The sequence below is a fragment of the Humulus lupulus genome, chromosome 1 (genome assembly GCF_963169125.1).
Source record: "Humulus lupulus chromosome 1, drHumLupu1.1, whole genome shotgun sequence".
In the NCBI taxonomy this organism is placed as follows: domain Eukaryota; kingdom Viridiplantae; phylum Streptophyta; class Magnoliopsida; order Rosales; family Cannabaceae; genus Humulus; species Humulus lupulus.
The window spans coordinates 111,567,120-111,581,529 of NC_084793.1; the positions used below are offsets into that span (position 1 = coordinate 111,567,120).

General features: G+C 45.7%; 1 long non-coding RNA gene across 2 annotated transcripts; it reads right to left on the reverse strand.

The window, feature by feature from the left end:
- Positions 1-10,625: 10,625 nt before the first annotated feature.
- LOC133816268 (uncharacterized) lies at positions 10,626-12,352 on the reverse strand. 2 transcript variants are annotated; one of them, XR_009885127.1, is made up of 4 exons: positions 12,256-12,352; positions 12,101-12,175; positions 11,571-11,632; positions 10,626-10,849 (listed from the first exon to the last, which is right to left on the reverse strand). It is a non-coding gene; the product is annotated as an uncharacterized LOC133816268 (long non-coding RNA). The 2 variants fall into 2 exon arrangements; XR_009885124.1 differs by lacking the exon at positions 12,256-12,352 and having other exon boundaries at positions 12,101-12,249.
- Positions 12,353-14,410: the final 2,058 nt, after the last annotated feature.

Sequence of the window (14,410 nt, forward strand, 5' to 3'; positions counted from 1 at the left end):
CCAAAGGGCTCGCCTCCATTGTCCAAGACTGGAGCAGGCCCCCTGAAGGCCGAAGGTCGAGTCCAGTATGCAGCTCGCGGTATGAGCTGGATATGGAGCTATGACCCCTTGAGAAGTCAACACACGCAAGGTAAACGTGCATATATCAGGCATCACGTGCTGATATCCCCCTGACTTCTCGGACACGCAGCAGGAACGTGCGTGTTCAGGTACCCACAATTGGGTTGGGCCGTGCGGCCCATTACTTCCTTACCTATTGATTTGACCACACTTATGTGTCAGGTTTAGGAATTAATCATGAATGTCACAGAATTGATACGACAAGTAAGAAGGTCACGGGATGACCTCCCTACCAACTTCCAGGTGCCTTCTCCTATAAATATGGAGACCTTGGGAGTTGATAGGGGTTGGAAAAATAATCTCTTGTAAGAAATACTTTGTAACCAAATACTCAGTATAGATCAATAATATTGACTAGTGGAGTAGAAGGATTTTAACCTTCGAACCACTTAAAAACCGTGTCTTGAGTCACCCCTTTTGTCCTCTAAGATCATATATTTATTTCGGTTCAGATTTAGCACTAATCCTTTTCTCTCCTTCTCTTAATTACCTGTTGGCAAAGAACCGCGTCAACAGTTTGGTGCTTTCATTGAGAGCAAGTTCGATTAGTGCTGTTGCCAAACATCCAACTATGGTGACCACTCGGTCCAGGCATGGCAACGAGACAGAACAACATGATGGGCAGGAGGCTCATCATACTACCATCCCTGATGAACAAGTTCCTGAAGTCCAGCATCGGCCAGGAAAACAACCGGCGGGCCAAGACGATACCGGTTGTTCGGCGCCTCGGCCGCCTAATCCGAACCCGTGTTATTATACTGCGGTGGAGATGGAGAACGTTCAACTGAGGATCCAGTTAGCAACGGCCAGCCAGCAAATCAAGGATATCCTGGCCCGACTACCCCCTCTCACAACCGACGTTAACATTGGAGAGAGGCAAGGTGAGGCTCCTAAGTCTCGCCGGGGTAACCGGTCCAGACGTAGCCGGTCGGATAGACTTCCAGCAGCCAACTCCACCCCTTCGTCACACCATCGAGAGGCAAACTTCGGGGAAATGCCTAGGACCAGACAACAACAATACAGTCGTTCAGTTAGGACATCAACTCCTAGCTCTCAGCCATCCTCGAGGACGCCCAGGGGAGCTCGAGGAAATTCCCGAAGAAGATCCGGGGAGGGCTCGCGACGTCAGCCTGTCCCCAACGACCGTCCAGCGCCTCTTCCAGATCACCCGGCGCGGGAGCAGCAGGTCGGCAGGGCCGAAAGGCCCTTACCAAACTTGATCCGTCCAGACGGAACTAGGATCACCTCCCCCGTCAGGCATCCTCCATCTCCGATCAGTTATCTGTCTCCTCCTCGGCCCGTCCAGGACATCCCAGCCTATGGGAGTAGTAGGAGGAACTTGTCATCAACTGGACCTTCCCGGCGTAGCAGGGCGACAGGGGAAAGCTCAGGTCGTCACCGACAAAGGCGGACTCCAAGCCTATCCAGCAGGAGCCACTGGACCGGCAGTCGCCGGAGTGATCTCTCTGGAGGAGACCTGCGCCAGCGGTTGAGTTCGGTACAAAGTCACCAAACCACCCAGGGAGGCGACCTTCGAGATCGCCTCAACTCTCATAGAGAGAACCGGGCTAGAGATGGCAGCCAGGCTCGTTCAAGGGGGCTTCTGTCCGAAGTACGCAACGGGGGGAATGTTCCAAATAACCTATCTCAAGATAGGAGGGGCAATAACCCACCAAATGTGTACAGTAGATCCGGAGCTGTTGAACAGCCCCGGAATAACCAAGGACATCAGGACCAAACCCTCGATCGCCTGACCCAGATGGAGGAGCTGATGAAGAAGCTCCTATCTGAAAAAGAAAAAGACGAATATGATTCGGGAGACGAGATGGAACTCTTCGCCCCCAACATAGCATCAACGGCATATCCATCTGGCTTCTATATGCCTCACTTGTCAAAGTTCAACGGGGACGGAGACCCGTCGGACCATTTAGGGATGTTCAACACCCTAATGATGGCCCATAACATTGGCCCGAAGCTGAGATGCTTGATCTTCCCCTCCACATTAACCGGACCTGCCAGGCAGTGGTTCAAGCAAAGTAAAAAACAGTCCATCAGCTCCTGGAAGACCTTCTCAGCTGACTTCAAAAGGGCATTCCGCGCCTCCCAGGCCGCCCGTGTTCAGGCTGACTCCCTGGCCAACGTGAGACAGCAGCCCGGTGAGACGCTGAAGGCCTACCTGAGCAGATTCGCGAACTTCGCTTCCCAAGCTAGGGATGCGGGTGAAAGCTCCAAGCTCATGGCCATGAGAACCAGAATCCTCTTTGGAGGAGATCTCTGGAAGGATATACAAAAGAAGGGAGTTAGCTCGGTCAACGAATTCCTTAATAGGGCCCAAGAATGGATAAACTTGGAAGAAGCTGAAGCCTCAGCCGTGGGAACCAGCCAGGTTCACGAGCCGCCCACTAGAGTAGGGACGGAGGTCGTGGCAGCGACCCCAGACGTCACACAGAACAACCAGCCCGGTGGAAGCAAAAGAAAGGGCAATGGCGAAAACAGTCAGCACGGCCAAAAGAAGAATAAGTCTGCAGATAAGTTTAAGCCCATTTTCACAACGTATACAGAGCTCACTCAGTCCAGGGAGAGTATCTTTCTAGCCAACTCTACTCGAGTCCCCTGGAAGAGGCCGGAGCCATTGAAGCACCACAAAGGAATGAGAGACACTTCCAAGCTTTGCCGTTTTCATAACGATGTGGGCCACAATACCGACGATTGCAGGCACCTAAAAGATGACATCGAGACTCTCATCTGAGCCAGTTCCTTGGCACAATACTCACAGAACAGGGTTCCAGCGAGTCAACCTGCTCCAGAAGTCCCAGTCAGTCAGCCCGGGCCTCGGATAGATCAGGATGTTCCTCCTCCTGTGGTCGGAGGAGAGATATCCACCATCTCTGGAGGACTGCACATGGCTGGCACGAGCAGAGGCGCCCAGAAGAGATACGTGAATGAACTAAAGGCTCACAACGGAGTGGAGTTCGTCCCGGAGCAGCGCCAGTCAAAGTAGCAGCGATTGGAGAGACAACCAATCATTTTTACGGAGGAAGATGCAGGCCATGTCCATTTCCCTCACAATGATCCCTTGGTTGTAGCAGTCCAGCTCGCGCACCGGAGAGTGAGGAGGGTGCTTATAGACAACGGGAGTTCAGTGAACCTCCTATTCCGATCCACCTTAGAGAAGATGGGTTTGACCGTCGCCGAGATAAAGGAAACCTCCATGATGTTGTATGGTTTTTCGGGAGAAATATCAGCGGTGATAGGGACGATCGAGCTGGTTATCACCCTAGGGGAAGAGTCTCGGACAGTCTCCAAGCTACTCGAGTTCATGGTCATAGACTGCTCCGCTTCTTACAACGCCATTTTGGGCCGGCCTACGCTTATAGTTTTCGAGGCCATCACTTCCATTCGACACCTCGCCATGAAGTTCCCTACTTCAACAGGAATCTGCACCATCCAAGGCGATCAGCTCGCTGCCAGGGAATGCTACAGCATTTCCATGAAGGGAAAGTCCAAACCCGGGCAGCTGGTTATGGCCATTCAGAGTGAAGAGGAATCCCAGGAACCCTTGGCGGCTCCTGAGATTGAAAAACCTCAAAGCGCCAAAGGGGAAAATGTCGCCTTGAGTGAGGACATTGACCCCCGAGTAAGCAAAGACAGACCCGAGCTCCAGGCTATTGAGGAGCTCGAGGAGGTGAACCTTGATCCACAAAATCCATCACGGATGGTCAAGCTCGGGAAAAACCTCTGTAGCAAGAGAAAGGCGGAGCTGACTACGTTTATGCGGGCTAACTTAGATGTATTTTCCTGGTCCCACGAGGACATGGTGGGAATTAGCCCGGGTGTCATCATGCACACGCTCCATCTGGATAAAAGTGTTCCTACCAAGTCTCAGAAGCAAAGACGTTTAGGAACAACCCGAGCTGAAGCCCTAGAAGAAGAAGTAGCCCGGCTCAAAAAATGTGGCTTTATCCGTGAAGCCAAATTTCCAATTTGGGTCGCCAACCCCGTGCTAGTTCCAAAGCCTAACGGGAAATGGCGAACCTGCATTGACTTCTCCAACCTGAATAAAGCCTGCCCCGAGGATTGTTTTCCATTGCCAAGGATCGATCAGTTGGTGGATGCCACGGCGGGGCACGAGCTCATGTCCTTTATGGACACGTAATCAGGCTACAATCAGATCGCGATGAATCAGGCGGACCAGGAACATACCAGCTTCATGACCCCGACTAATGTCTATTGCTACAAGGTCATGTCGTTCGGTTTAAAGAATGCCGGAGCTACCTACCAAAGGCTAGTAAATAGAATGTTCGCGGACCAGATCGGAAAGAACATGGAAGTGTACGTTGATGACATGCTAGTCAAGTCAAAGACTGCCGACAACCATGTTCCTGACCTGGAGGAATGTTTTAAGATACTGCGAGAATATGGCATAAGGCTCAATCCCCAGAAGTGCACTTTTGGAGTCGCATCAGGGAAATTCTTGGGGTTCATAGTCAATACCCGAGGAATCGAGGCGAACCCTGCTAAGATCAGGTCACTGCTCGAGCTTCCCTCGCCCAGGTCGCAGAAAGATGTCCAAGGCTTAACAGGAAGAATGGCGGCGCTAAACCGGTTTATTTCCAAGTCAACCGATAAATGTTTGCCCTTCTAAAACCTGCTCCGAGGAAACAAGAAGTTTAAATGGACAGTAGAATGTGAAAGCGCATTCCTCGACCTAAAGACACATCTGGCTGAACCGCCCGTGCTATCCAAGCCCAAGGCAGGCGAGCCTCTTTTTCTCTACCTGGCTGTCACTAAGGATGCAGCTAGTGCCGTAGGGGTACGAGAAGAGGACCAAGTTTAGAAGCCAGTCTACTACATCAGCAAGAGACTTCTCGGGGCAGAATCACGATACCCACTGATGGAAAAATTGGCGTTCTGCCTAGTCATGGCCTCACGAAAGCTCAGGCCATACTTCCAATCTCATTCAATACACGTCATGACCGATCAGCCTTTAAGGCAGGTTTTGCAAAAACCTGAAGCATCGGGACGTCTGTTAAAATGGGCGGTCGAACTCAGTCAGTTCGAGATTTTCTACACCCCCCGAACTACTATAAAAAGTCAGGCCTTGGCCGACTTTGTGGCAGAGTGCACGGGATTCCAGGAGGATCCAGCAGAGGGCTCACCCCAGGTCGCCTTGCCCTATTCATTATGGAGGATCTTTGTGGATGGTTCATCCAACGAGAACGGCTCCGGGGCCGGACTCATTCTGATATCCCCCGAGGGACATAGATTCCACTCAGCGCTAAGGTTCGGATTCAAGGCCTTCAACAACGAGGCGGAGTACGAAGCTTTGTTGGCCAGGCTAAGGATGACCAGGGAGTTAAAGGCGAGCTCCGTCCAGTGCTTCAGTGATTCCCAGCTTGTGGTAAACTAGGTCCTAAGCGAATATCAAGCGTGGGGACCCAAGATGGCCGCCTATTTGGCAAAGGTAAAGGCCGAGTTGTCCGCATTTGAGCGAGGATCGATCGAACAGATACCTCGAGAACAGAACGCCAATGCAGATGCTCTTGCCAAGCTCGCCACCTAGGGAGAGACGGAGACCTTGGGGTTGGTGCCAATAGAATTCTTAGAAAAACCAAGTATAGAAGGAGATCGGGCGGAGGTCGAGATGATTGACGCTAGGGCGACCTGGATGACCCCCATTCTCGAGTATCTCGTCGAGGGCAAGCTGCCTGAAGCACTTAACGACGCACGGTGAATCCTGTATCAATCTCCGAGGTATACGCTGGTCGATGGGGTGTTGTACCAACGTGGGCATTCCCTACCTCTCCTCCGGTGCGTTCTTCCAAGTGAGGCGAAGGCCATCCTACAGGAAGTTCACGAAGGATTCTGCGGAGACCACACTAGGGGGCAGAGCCTGGCCTTAAAGGTTCTCAGGCAAGGGTATTACTGGCCGACTCTGTCCAAAGACTCGATCTCATACGTGAAGAAGTGCGACAAGTGCCAGCGATTCGCTGCAGTTGCCCGAGCTCCTCCAGTCGAACTGAAAATGATCTCGGCCCCTTGGCCGTTTGCCGTTTGGGGAATAGACTTAGTAGGCGCCCTGCCCATTGGAAAGGGCGGGGTCCATTACGCCGTGGTAGCCATTGACTACTTTACCAAGTGGGCTGAGGCAGAGCCGTTGGCAACAATCACGTCTAAAAAGGTGCTTGACTTCATGGTTAAAAGCATCATCTGTCGCTTTGGCCTGCCCTAGAAGATCGTCTCCGATAACGGCACTCAGTTCGACAGCGACCTATTCACCGAGTTCTGTGAAAGACATGGGATTGTGAAAAGTTTCTCCTCCGTGGCCTATCCTCAGGCTAATGGCCAGGTCGAAGCTGTCAACAAGACCCTAAAGGCGAGCCTCAAGAAAAGATTAGATGAAGCGAAGGGGGTCTGGCCAGAACAGCTCCCCCAGGTCCTATGGGCATACCGGACCTCGCATCGGACTCCTACGAGTCATACTCCCTTTTCTTTAACTTTTGGGAGTGAGGCAGTCCTCCCCGTGGAGATAAAGGTTCTTTTGCATAGAGTCCAATCTTACGACCAGAACCGCAACCACGAGCTACTGTGCAATTCCCTTGACTTAGTTGATGAAAGGTGAGAGGATTCGCAACTCCAGCTCGCCCATTATCAGCAGAAGATCACTAGCTACTTCAACACCAAGGTTAAAAAACGCGCCTTTAGCATAGGCGACTTGGTCCTGAGGAGAGTTTTCCTCGCCGAAAAAGATCCCAAAGACGGAGTTTTGGGACCGAACTGGGAAGGACCATACCAGGTCATCGAAGTCATCAAGGAGGGAACTTATAAGCTAGCTCGACTTGATGGAGGGGCGGTCCCGCTAACTTGGAACGCCATCCACTTAAAGAGATATTATCAATAATCCACTTGTAAGGCCTAGAAGGCCACTTCTTATGTATTAATGAAAATCAGCTTTTTAAGCATATTTGCAAGTGTAATCTTAAAGTAACCACGAAAGACCCTTTCCCAGTTACTTGGGGGGCATATGGTACCTGGATATAACCAGGTCTCCTTAACGACTTAGATGTTGATTCTTATCGATTGACCGTTGTTTTCTTAAAAACGCGAGATATTGATAAGGGTTAACGCTAACTAAGTCCTATCCTGGTTTTAACCGGGTCATAAAACTTAGAAGTTGATTTAAATCTGTTGATCGTTGTTCTTCTTAAAGAGCTCGAGATATGGATAAAAGTTAACACGAACTAAGTTTTCAAATTAAGTTCCTGGTTTTAACCGGGTCATAAAACTTAGAAGTTGATTTAAATCGGTTGATCGTTGTTCTTCTTAAAGAGCTCGAGATATGGATAAAAGTTAACACGAACTAAGTTTTCAAATTAAGTTCCTGGTTTTAACCGGGTCATAAAACTTAGAAGTTGATTTAAATCTTTTGATCGTTGTTCTTCTTAAAGAGCTCGAGATATGGATAAAAGTTAACACGAACTAAGTTTTCAAATTAAGTTCCTGGTTTTAACCGGGTCATAAAACTTAGAAGTTGATTTAAATTCGTGGATCGTTGTTCTGCTTAAAGAGCTCGAGATATGGATAAAAGTTAACACGAACTAAGTTTTTCAATAAATTATAACCAAATTCCTTAAAGGCATAAAAAAGCGTAAATTAAAAACGTCAAAGCAAATTGTCTCGAGGTGAAAACACCTCATGCAAAGGTTACAAAAAAAATATATACTTGAAAATATTCAAAGGCAACAGGGAAAAACGCCCTAAGCTCCACCAGATGGCCCCCGGGAGGTCGCTGTCTCACCCTGCTCCGCCGCGCCAGAGGCTTCCCCAGTCTCCGAAGGCGGCGCCTCTTTCTCAAAGCGAGCTTGGAACTTCACCAGCAAGCGCGCCCAAAGGCTCGGTGACGTGAAGGAGAAGTCAGCCTCCGGATTGTAAGCCCAGCAGTGATAGAACAGATCCTACATGGACTGCTCCGAAGTGGTCCGCTCAGCCTCTAGGGCGACCTGAGCGGCCTGGATCTCAGTCTTCGCAGCCTCGAGGTCCGTCCGCGAGGTGGCAAGGGAGGTCTCGAGCTCCTGGACCTTCAAGAGGGCTTTCTCCAACTCAGCCTTCGCGGTCGCCAAGGCATCTTCAATCGCCTTAGCCTCCTGAAGGGAAGCCTGATGCTCAGCCCTCATATCCTCGAGCTGAGTCTTGGCCCTGATGATGCTCCGGTGGAGAGCGACGACGCCCTGCGAGAAATGAAAGAAAAATTTCCTTAGAGGAAAAACAGGGCAAAGTGTAAGGGTAAGAGATTTACAGAGAACACAGGGCAACTTACCGTTAGGGTCATGCTCATTGAAGACTCCATCACCCCAACTGGGCTCATTGTCTCAATGGCCCAAAGTTTCTTCTCGGTGAACTTATAGATATGGTTGACGGCGTAGTTCGCTGACTCATACACTGTCCCCCGGAAGGCCTCTGGGATATTCTCCAGGTCCTGAGGATTGACTGGAATGCGTACGTCGGAGGCCACCACGGCCGGAGTCCCGAGCTCCGTTCCTACGTCCTGAGTGGCGGCTGGAGCTCGCGGGGGTGGTGGAGGCATTTGGCCTGCTCCTACGGCAGGAAGAATTGCTCCCGTGTCCTGGGCAGCCGGGGTTTTCTCCTTCTCCTTTGCCGGAGACTTGGTGGAGGCCCCAGCGGCGCTCTTGGACCCCCGAAGCCTTTTTAGTCTTGGCCCGGCCGAGGGGTTTCCCCCGAAGACTGCGCCTCGCAAGCTATCCTCGGGCTGAGATATCTCTTCTGTCAAAATAAAAACATGGTTAGTACAAGTCAGCAACCATACAGAGACAAAGGGTTAAAAGTAAAAAGTATGCGAATACTAAGGGAGCCCTACCCCCCGAGCTGGAAGAACCTAAGACGATTATTTCCAGAACTGGCGCAAATTCTGGGTCCGGTTCTGACTCAGGGCTAGATTCGTCTACATACTGCCTAAGCCCCGGAGTAACGATACCCCTCTGGAGTGATGGCCATGTGCGTAGGTTGGTCCCATACTCCTCGAATAGGATCGACCTAAAGGCTAGGGTGTTATCTACTACTATGGTACCCCTAGGCCGGCTCTCCTGGTGATCCAACACGAGCCGGTCGACACAATGGAGCAGGAGTGTGTTCAGGTCTGGATCGCTTCGGTGACGATGGACGAGCTGCCTAGGATTGAACCTAGCCAGCCGGGGGTCTGCAGTGGCCCTATCTAGACTCCTACCCATAAATTTTCCCCAGAAAAAGCATCCTGAAACCCATACTCTAAAGTGATTTCCTACAACAAATATACCCTAACCTAAAAAGGCTGTCACCCTCCATATCCACAAAACCCAGCAAACCCTTGCATGCGGCTACAGTAAAAAATTTTACCTAAGCTACAGTAACATATTTTCAAAACACACAGGGTCAGGAAACTTACAGTGTGTAGCTGGGAGGTAGACGAAGGTGTTGCGTTGGTAAGAGCTTCGTCGGTGTAGTAGCTTCCAAAGCTTAGGAGAAATCCGTGCGCCTAAGCTTCTTGAACGCTGAAAGTGGCAGTAGCAGAGTCGAGGGTTTCATTCTTCTGGATATATAGAGAGAAGAAGAAGAGGAGCTTAAAGCTTGAAAATTTTCGAATGAAAGGGTGGCCCATGCGTAGGGTGGCCACCCCTTTTTATATGCATAAAGGATCACGTATAGGGGGCCAATGGATGGCCCTAATGGGGGATCCGAGGCCCTCCACTCAAAATACGAAACGACGGCTGGGCATGGGCTAGGCCATTAAATGCGGTTCTCGTAAGACGTACTGTCACCACCCACGATGTTCCACATATCAGACGCCTGCGTAAAAATTGGAATGCAAAGAGTTCATGGGGAAGTCCAAAAGCCCCTACTGTGGTCTTATATACGACGTGGTATACCACGAGCAGGAGCTTGGGGGGCAGATGTACGCCCTGGTTTTCCCACGGGCTGATTAGCAAGCCGAGATGCGGACTAATCGTAATTATCTCATGAACTCCCCTGAGACCGGAGCTTCTGTCGTTAGCTCGAGGAAGCCCAAAGGGCTCGCCTCCATTGTCCAAGACTGGAGCAGGCCCCTTGAAGGCCGAAGGTCGAGTCCAGTATGCAGCTCGCGGTACGAGCTGGATATGGAGCTATGACCCCTTGAGAAGTCAACACACGCAAGGTAAACATGCATATATCAGGCATCACGTGTCTGATATCCCCCTGAATTCTCGGACACGCAGCAGGAACGTGCGTGTTCAGGCACCCACGACTGGGTTGGGCCGTGCGGCCCATTAATTCCTTACCTATTGATTTGACCACACTTATGTGTCAGGTTTAGGAATTAATCATGAATGTCACAGAATTGATACGACAAGTAAGAAGTGTAACACCCTCGCTTATTTTAGTTAAAACCATATTTGAGGTGTTACGTTTTAAAACTATATCATAATTTATTACTGCAAAAGTCTGGACATTTTTTTTTTTTTAAACTTGAAAACTTATTTCACATTATTTACATTAAACATAAAGTGGGTCTCAAACATATTATACATAAGTATTAAATAACCCAATTTGTTTTCAAAACATAACTTCACACTTTATTACAAACATCGCACTGATAACTGAAATAACCCACAAAAAGGTCAATATGTTCATATGTACAAATCAGGGTCAGGACCATGCTTCAGTTCTCCTCATGTCATTCACACATTTCTTTCTCTACCTACAACACAAGACAACTGTGAGCCTAAAGCTCAGTAAGCAAAGTAATGCATGCAATGCTAATGATTACCCAATATCAATGGACATATACAACTTCTTTTTAAATTTTGGGCCCCTTAAGATTGTGCACACTGTTTGAATTGGTCAATGCCTGCAGGGCTTGTTACACATATAATACAAAATCCCATGGGTTCTCCTCCGGCTAGCCATCACCACAGTAGGGCACATTAAGAACCTTATTCCATCGTTGCCCCGTCGGGCTCAAGAGTTAAGGCGGCCACACACTGTGGTGTCAATAACTCATATATCAATAACTCATATGGAGGAGAAATAAAAACGGAAACATGGAAAACAATATAATTGGTTCACTAAAACCTAGCCCAAATTATTGGGCAGCCACTATAAGCCTACTATAGGCCTCCATTTACACTTATTAACACTTTCATTTGCCTTTTCAAAACAGTGGCACTAAACTTAAACTTCTTATAACAACTTTCTTTTATGTTGCACAAAACTTGCAAAGGCATCATATAATTAATCATCATAATATCATGCATGGTCTTATATCATATAATAATTTACCATATCACTATTATGCCATGCATACAAATTTATGATGAAGTGTCACTGTATGTTAATACCACTTACTCACAAAATATTCATATAATGCATACTTTCACATAACATATAATTCTTGTGTTGCAGTTGAGTACTTTACTTACCTTTTGTCCAAAATATAGTTCACCGTGTAACAAGTGGTGTCTTAGGTATTGATGTGCTTATCCTGACAATGACATGGATTTCTCATCATAATGAAGGCAGTAAGACATTGAACTCTCATTTAAAAATACCCATAAAACATCATATCAAATTTCATATCAAAATCATGCCTAAAATGCCTTAAACCACCTAGATCGAGCGTTAGATTTATCTTAGACACTTAGAGAAATTTTGACAGAGTTTCCCCTTAATTTTAGCTATCCTCAAATATCAAAATCAACCAATAATCAACATCAAATAACCTGCCATAACCATATATCCCAAATACCAACATGATTCACCATAAAGTTATCATATACCGATTTTGATAAAATTCTTATCTCCTAGATCATCACCCAAATTAAATGAGTCTCCACATATATTCAAACATTTATAAACATATACACTCTCTTATAAACTCAATCAAATAACCAAAAATCATCTTGTACTCCAAGAACCCCAAAAACCTCATAAAACACAAAATTTCACTTACCGAGCAACTTTTCGGCGAAGACAATCTCTTCAAGCTTTTCTAAACCTCAAACCACTTGGAAACCCCAAGAAATATCTTAAAAAGGATAAAACACCATATATAAGCTCTCAGAAAAATTCAAAAACATAGTTTAACTTCCAAGTACAAGAACTTACCATAAAAAGGTTAGAACTAAGCTTAATCTACTTCTTTGGCTTTGCTTTCACTTGGATCTCCTTAGAATTTCTTCAAACCAGCCAAGAAATGGTTTTTGGTTTTATTTTCTCTCTGTTTTTCATAATAATGGTCGTGCAAAGTGATAAGGTTGATGAAAATTCCTTATTTTCAATGATTTAGCCTTATTGTATCAAAATTTGACACCTTTCATCTCATCATTTCACCTTTTGACTTATGAAAACCTTATCACTTCAATAATTTCGACTTAATCATCTTCTAGGCCTATTATCCTTATGTGTAAAACACTCACACCAAACCTTAGGTCCATATGACTTCATACCCAATAGTTATGCTTACCCGATCGAGCGTAGCGCACTTATGCTAAGCTCGTTTTGACTTTGCATCAACACCACTGATTATGTATACCTCCCATCAAGAATTGATCTAATGGTTCTAAAACCATTTTTACATCATCAATGAGACCTTAATCATACCTCGATTACATTTGGTAAATCCATAAATACTCAATTTTACACCGAAATACTAGTAATCGACATTGTACTATTTTTCACTACTTAACCTATTTTTCCTTCTATATCTCACTTTCACCACTTAATTCCATGCCTTGTCCATATTTTTCATACTTTCTTATATCTTGAGCACATCAAACACCCATAAAAGACAACTCAAATGCCACAAGGTTAATAATATTGAGCATACATATAGACATCACATACACAACTTTTATACTTATACATGAAAACACTTATAAGAATATGCATATGCTCAAATTATACATATTGTATGATATGTAATGCAATGCAATCATGTGATTATTGGCTATATTATATCAAAATAATGTGGGTGCTACAAGAAGGTCACGGGATGACCTCCCTACCAACTTCCAGGTGCCTTCTCCTATAAATATGGAGACCCTGGGAGTTGATAGGGGTTGGAAAAATAATCTCTTGTAAGAAATACTTTGTAACCAAATACTCAGTATAGATCAATAATATTGACTAGTGGAGTAGAAGGATTTTAACCTTCGAACCACTTAAAAACCGTGTCTTGAGTCACCCCTTTCGTCCTCTAAGATCATATATTTATTTCGGTTCACATTTATCACTAATCATTTTCTCTCCTTCTCTTAATTACCTGTTGGCGAAGAACCGCGTCAATAGTATTAATTTTACTCTCACAAATTAATATTATTTGTGAAATAATATTTAATGGAAAATAAAATTATATATGTGAAATTAATTTTTATTAAATTTTATTTAATCATATTTTATTTTATGGTATAATTGTATACTACATAAAATAATATGAAAATGTCCAATGAATAGTTTTTTATAGAGATAAAATATCACAATGCCTAAAGCCCTGTAGTTGGTGCCAGCCACAATCTAAATGGATTGTGGCCCACGCATAGGCCCAATGAGATTAGGGCTAGTTCTTCTTTTAATTATTATATAAATAGAACATAACATCAAGAGAGGAAAAAAAATTACTACAGATGGATTTCACATTAATTGCTAAGAGAGAAAAATAGAGAACTTTGTTTTCTATGTATTGTGAGAAGAACACTCTCTCATGTGTTGAGAGTCAAAAGTGTGTTCTTGTGTTTCCTACCAAATAGCATAGACATCCACGTGTCTCCTTCTCTTTGCGCGAGTCATAGTATGCAAGATAGTTGGTTAGGAGGCTAAAGCACTATTTGATCTACATGTGTTCTACATCTACAAAAAGGTATTTGTATTTTTCTTTTTATTCAGATTTATGTCGCATGAGAAAGATCTCATTCTAATTATGGTTCCTAGAGTGATTAGATCGCGTGCTTTAATAATTGTTACTATTGCATTTAAATGTTATCTCATACTTCTCCTGGACTGTCAATCACAAGATTAAAATCCAACATCTAGGTGGAACTCTACTTGCATTATCAGATTATGCTTTCTGAAGATGAATAATGGAAGTTAGTAAGAGATTTATGTGAGAGGTTTGCTATATTTAATAGTGTGACTGAATTATTTTTTGGAGCAAAATATTGAATAGATAATTTTTTCTTTTTAAAATGTGTGAGAGATTAAAGTGTCTATATGTAGCGTCTCGAAATTTTACTTAGCTAGATAGTAGTAGTAGTAGCTTAGTATT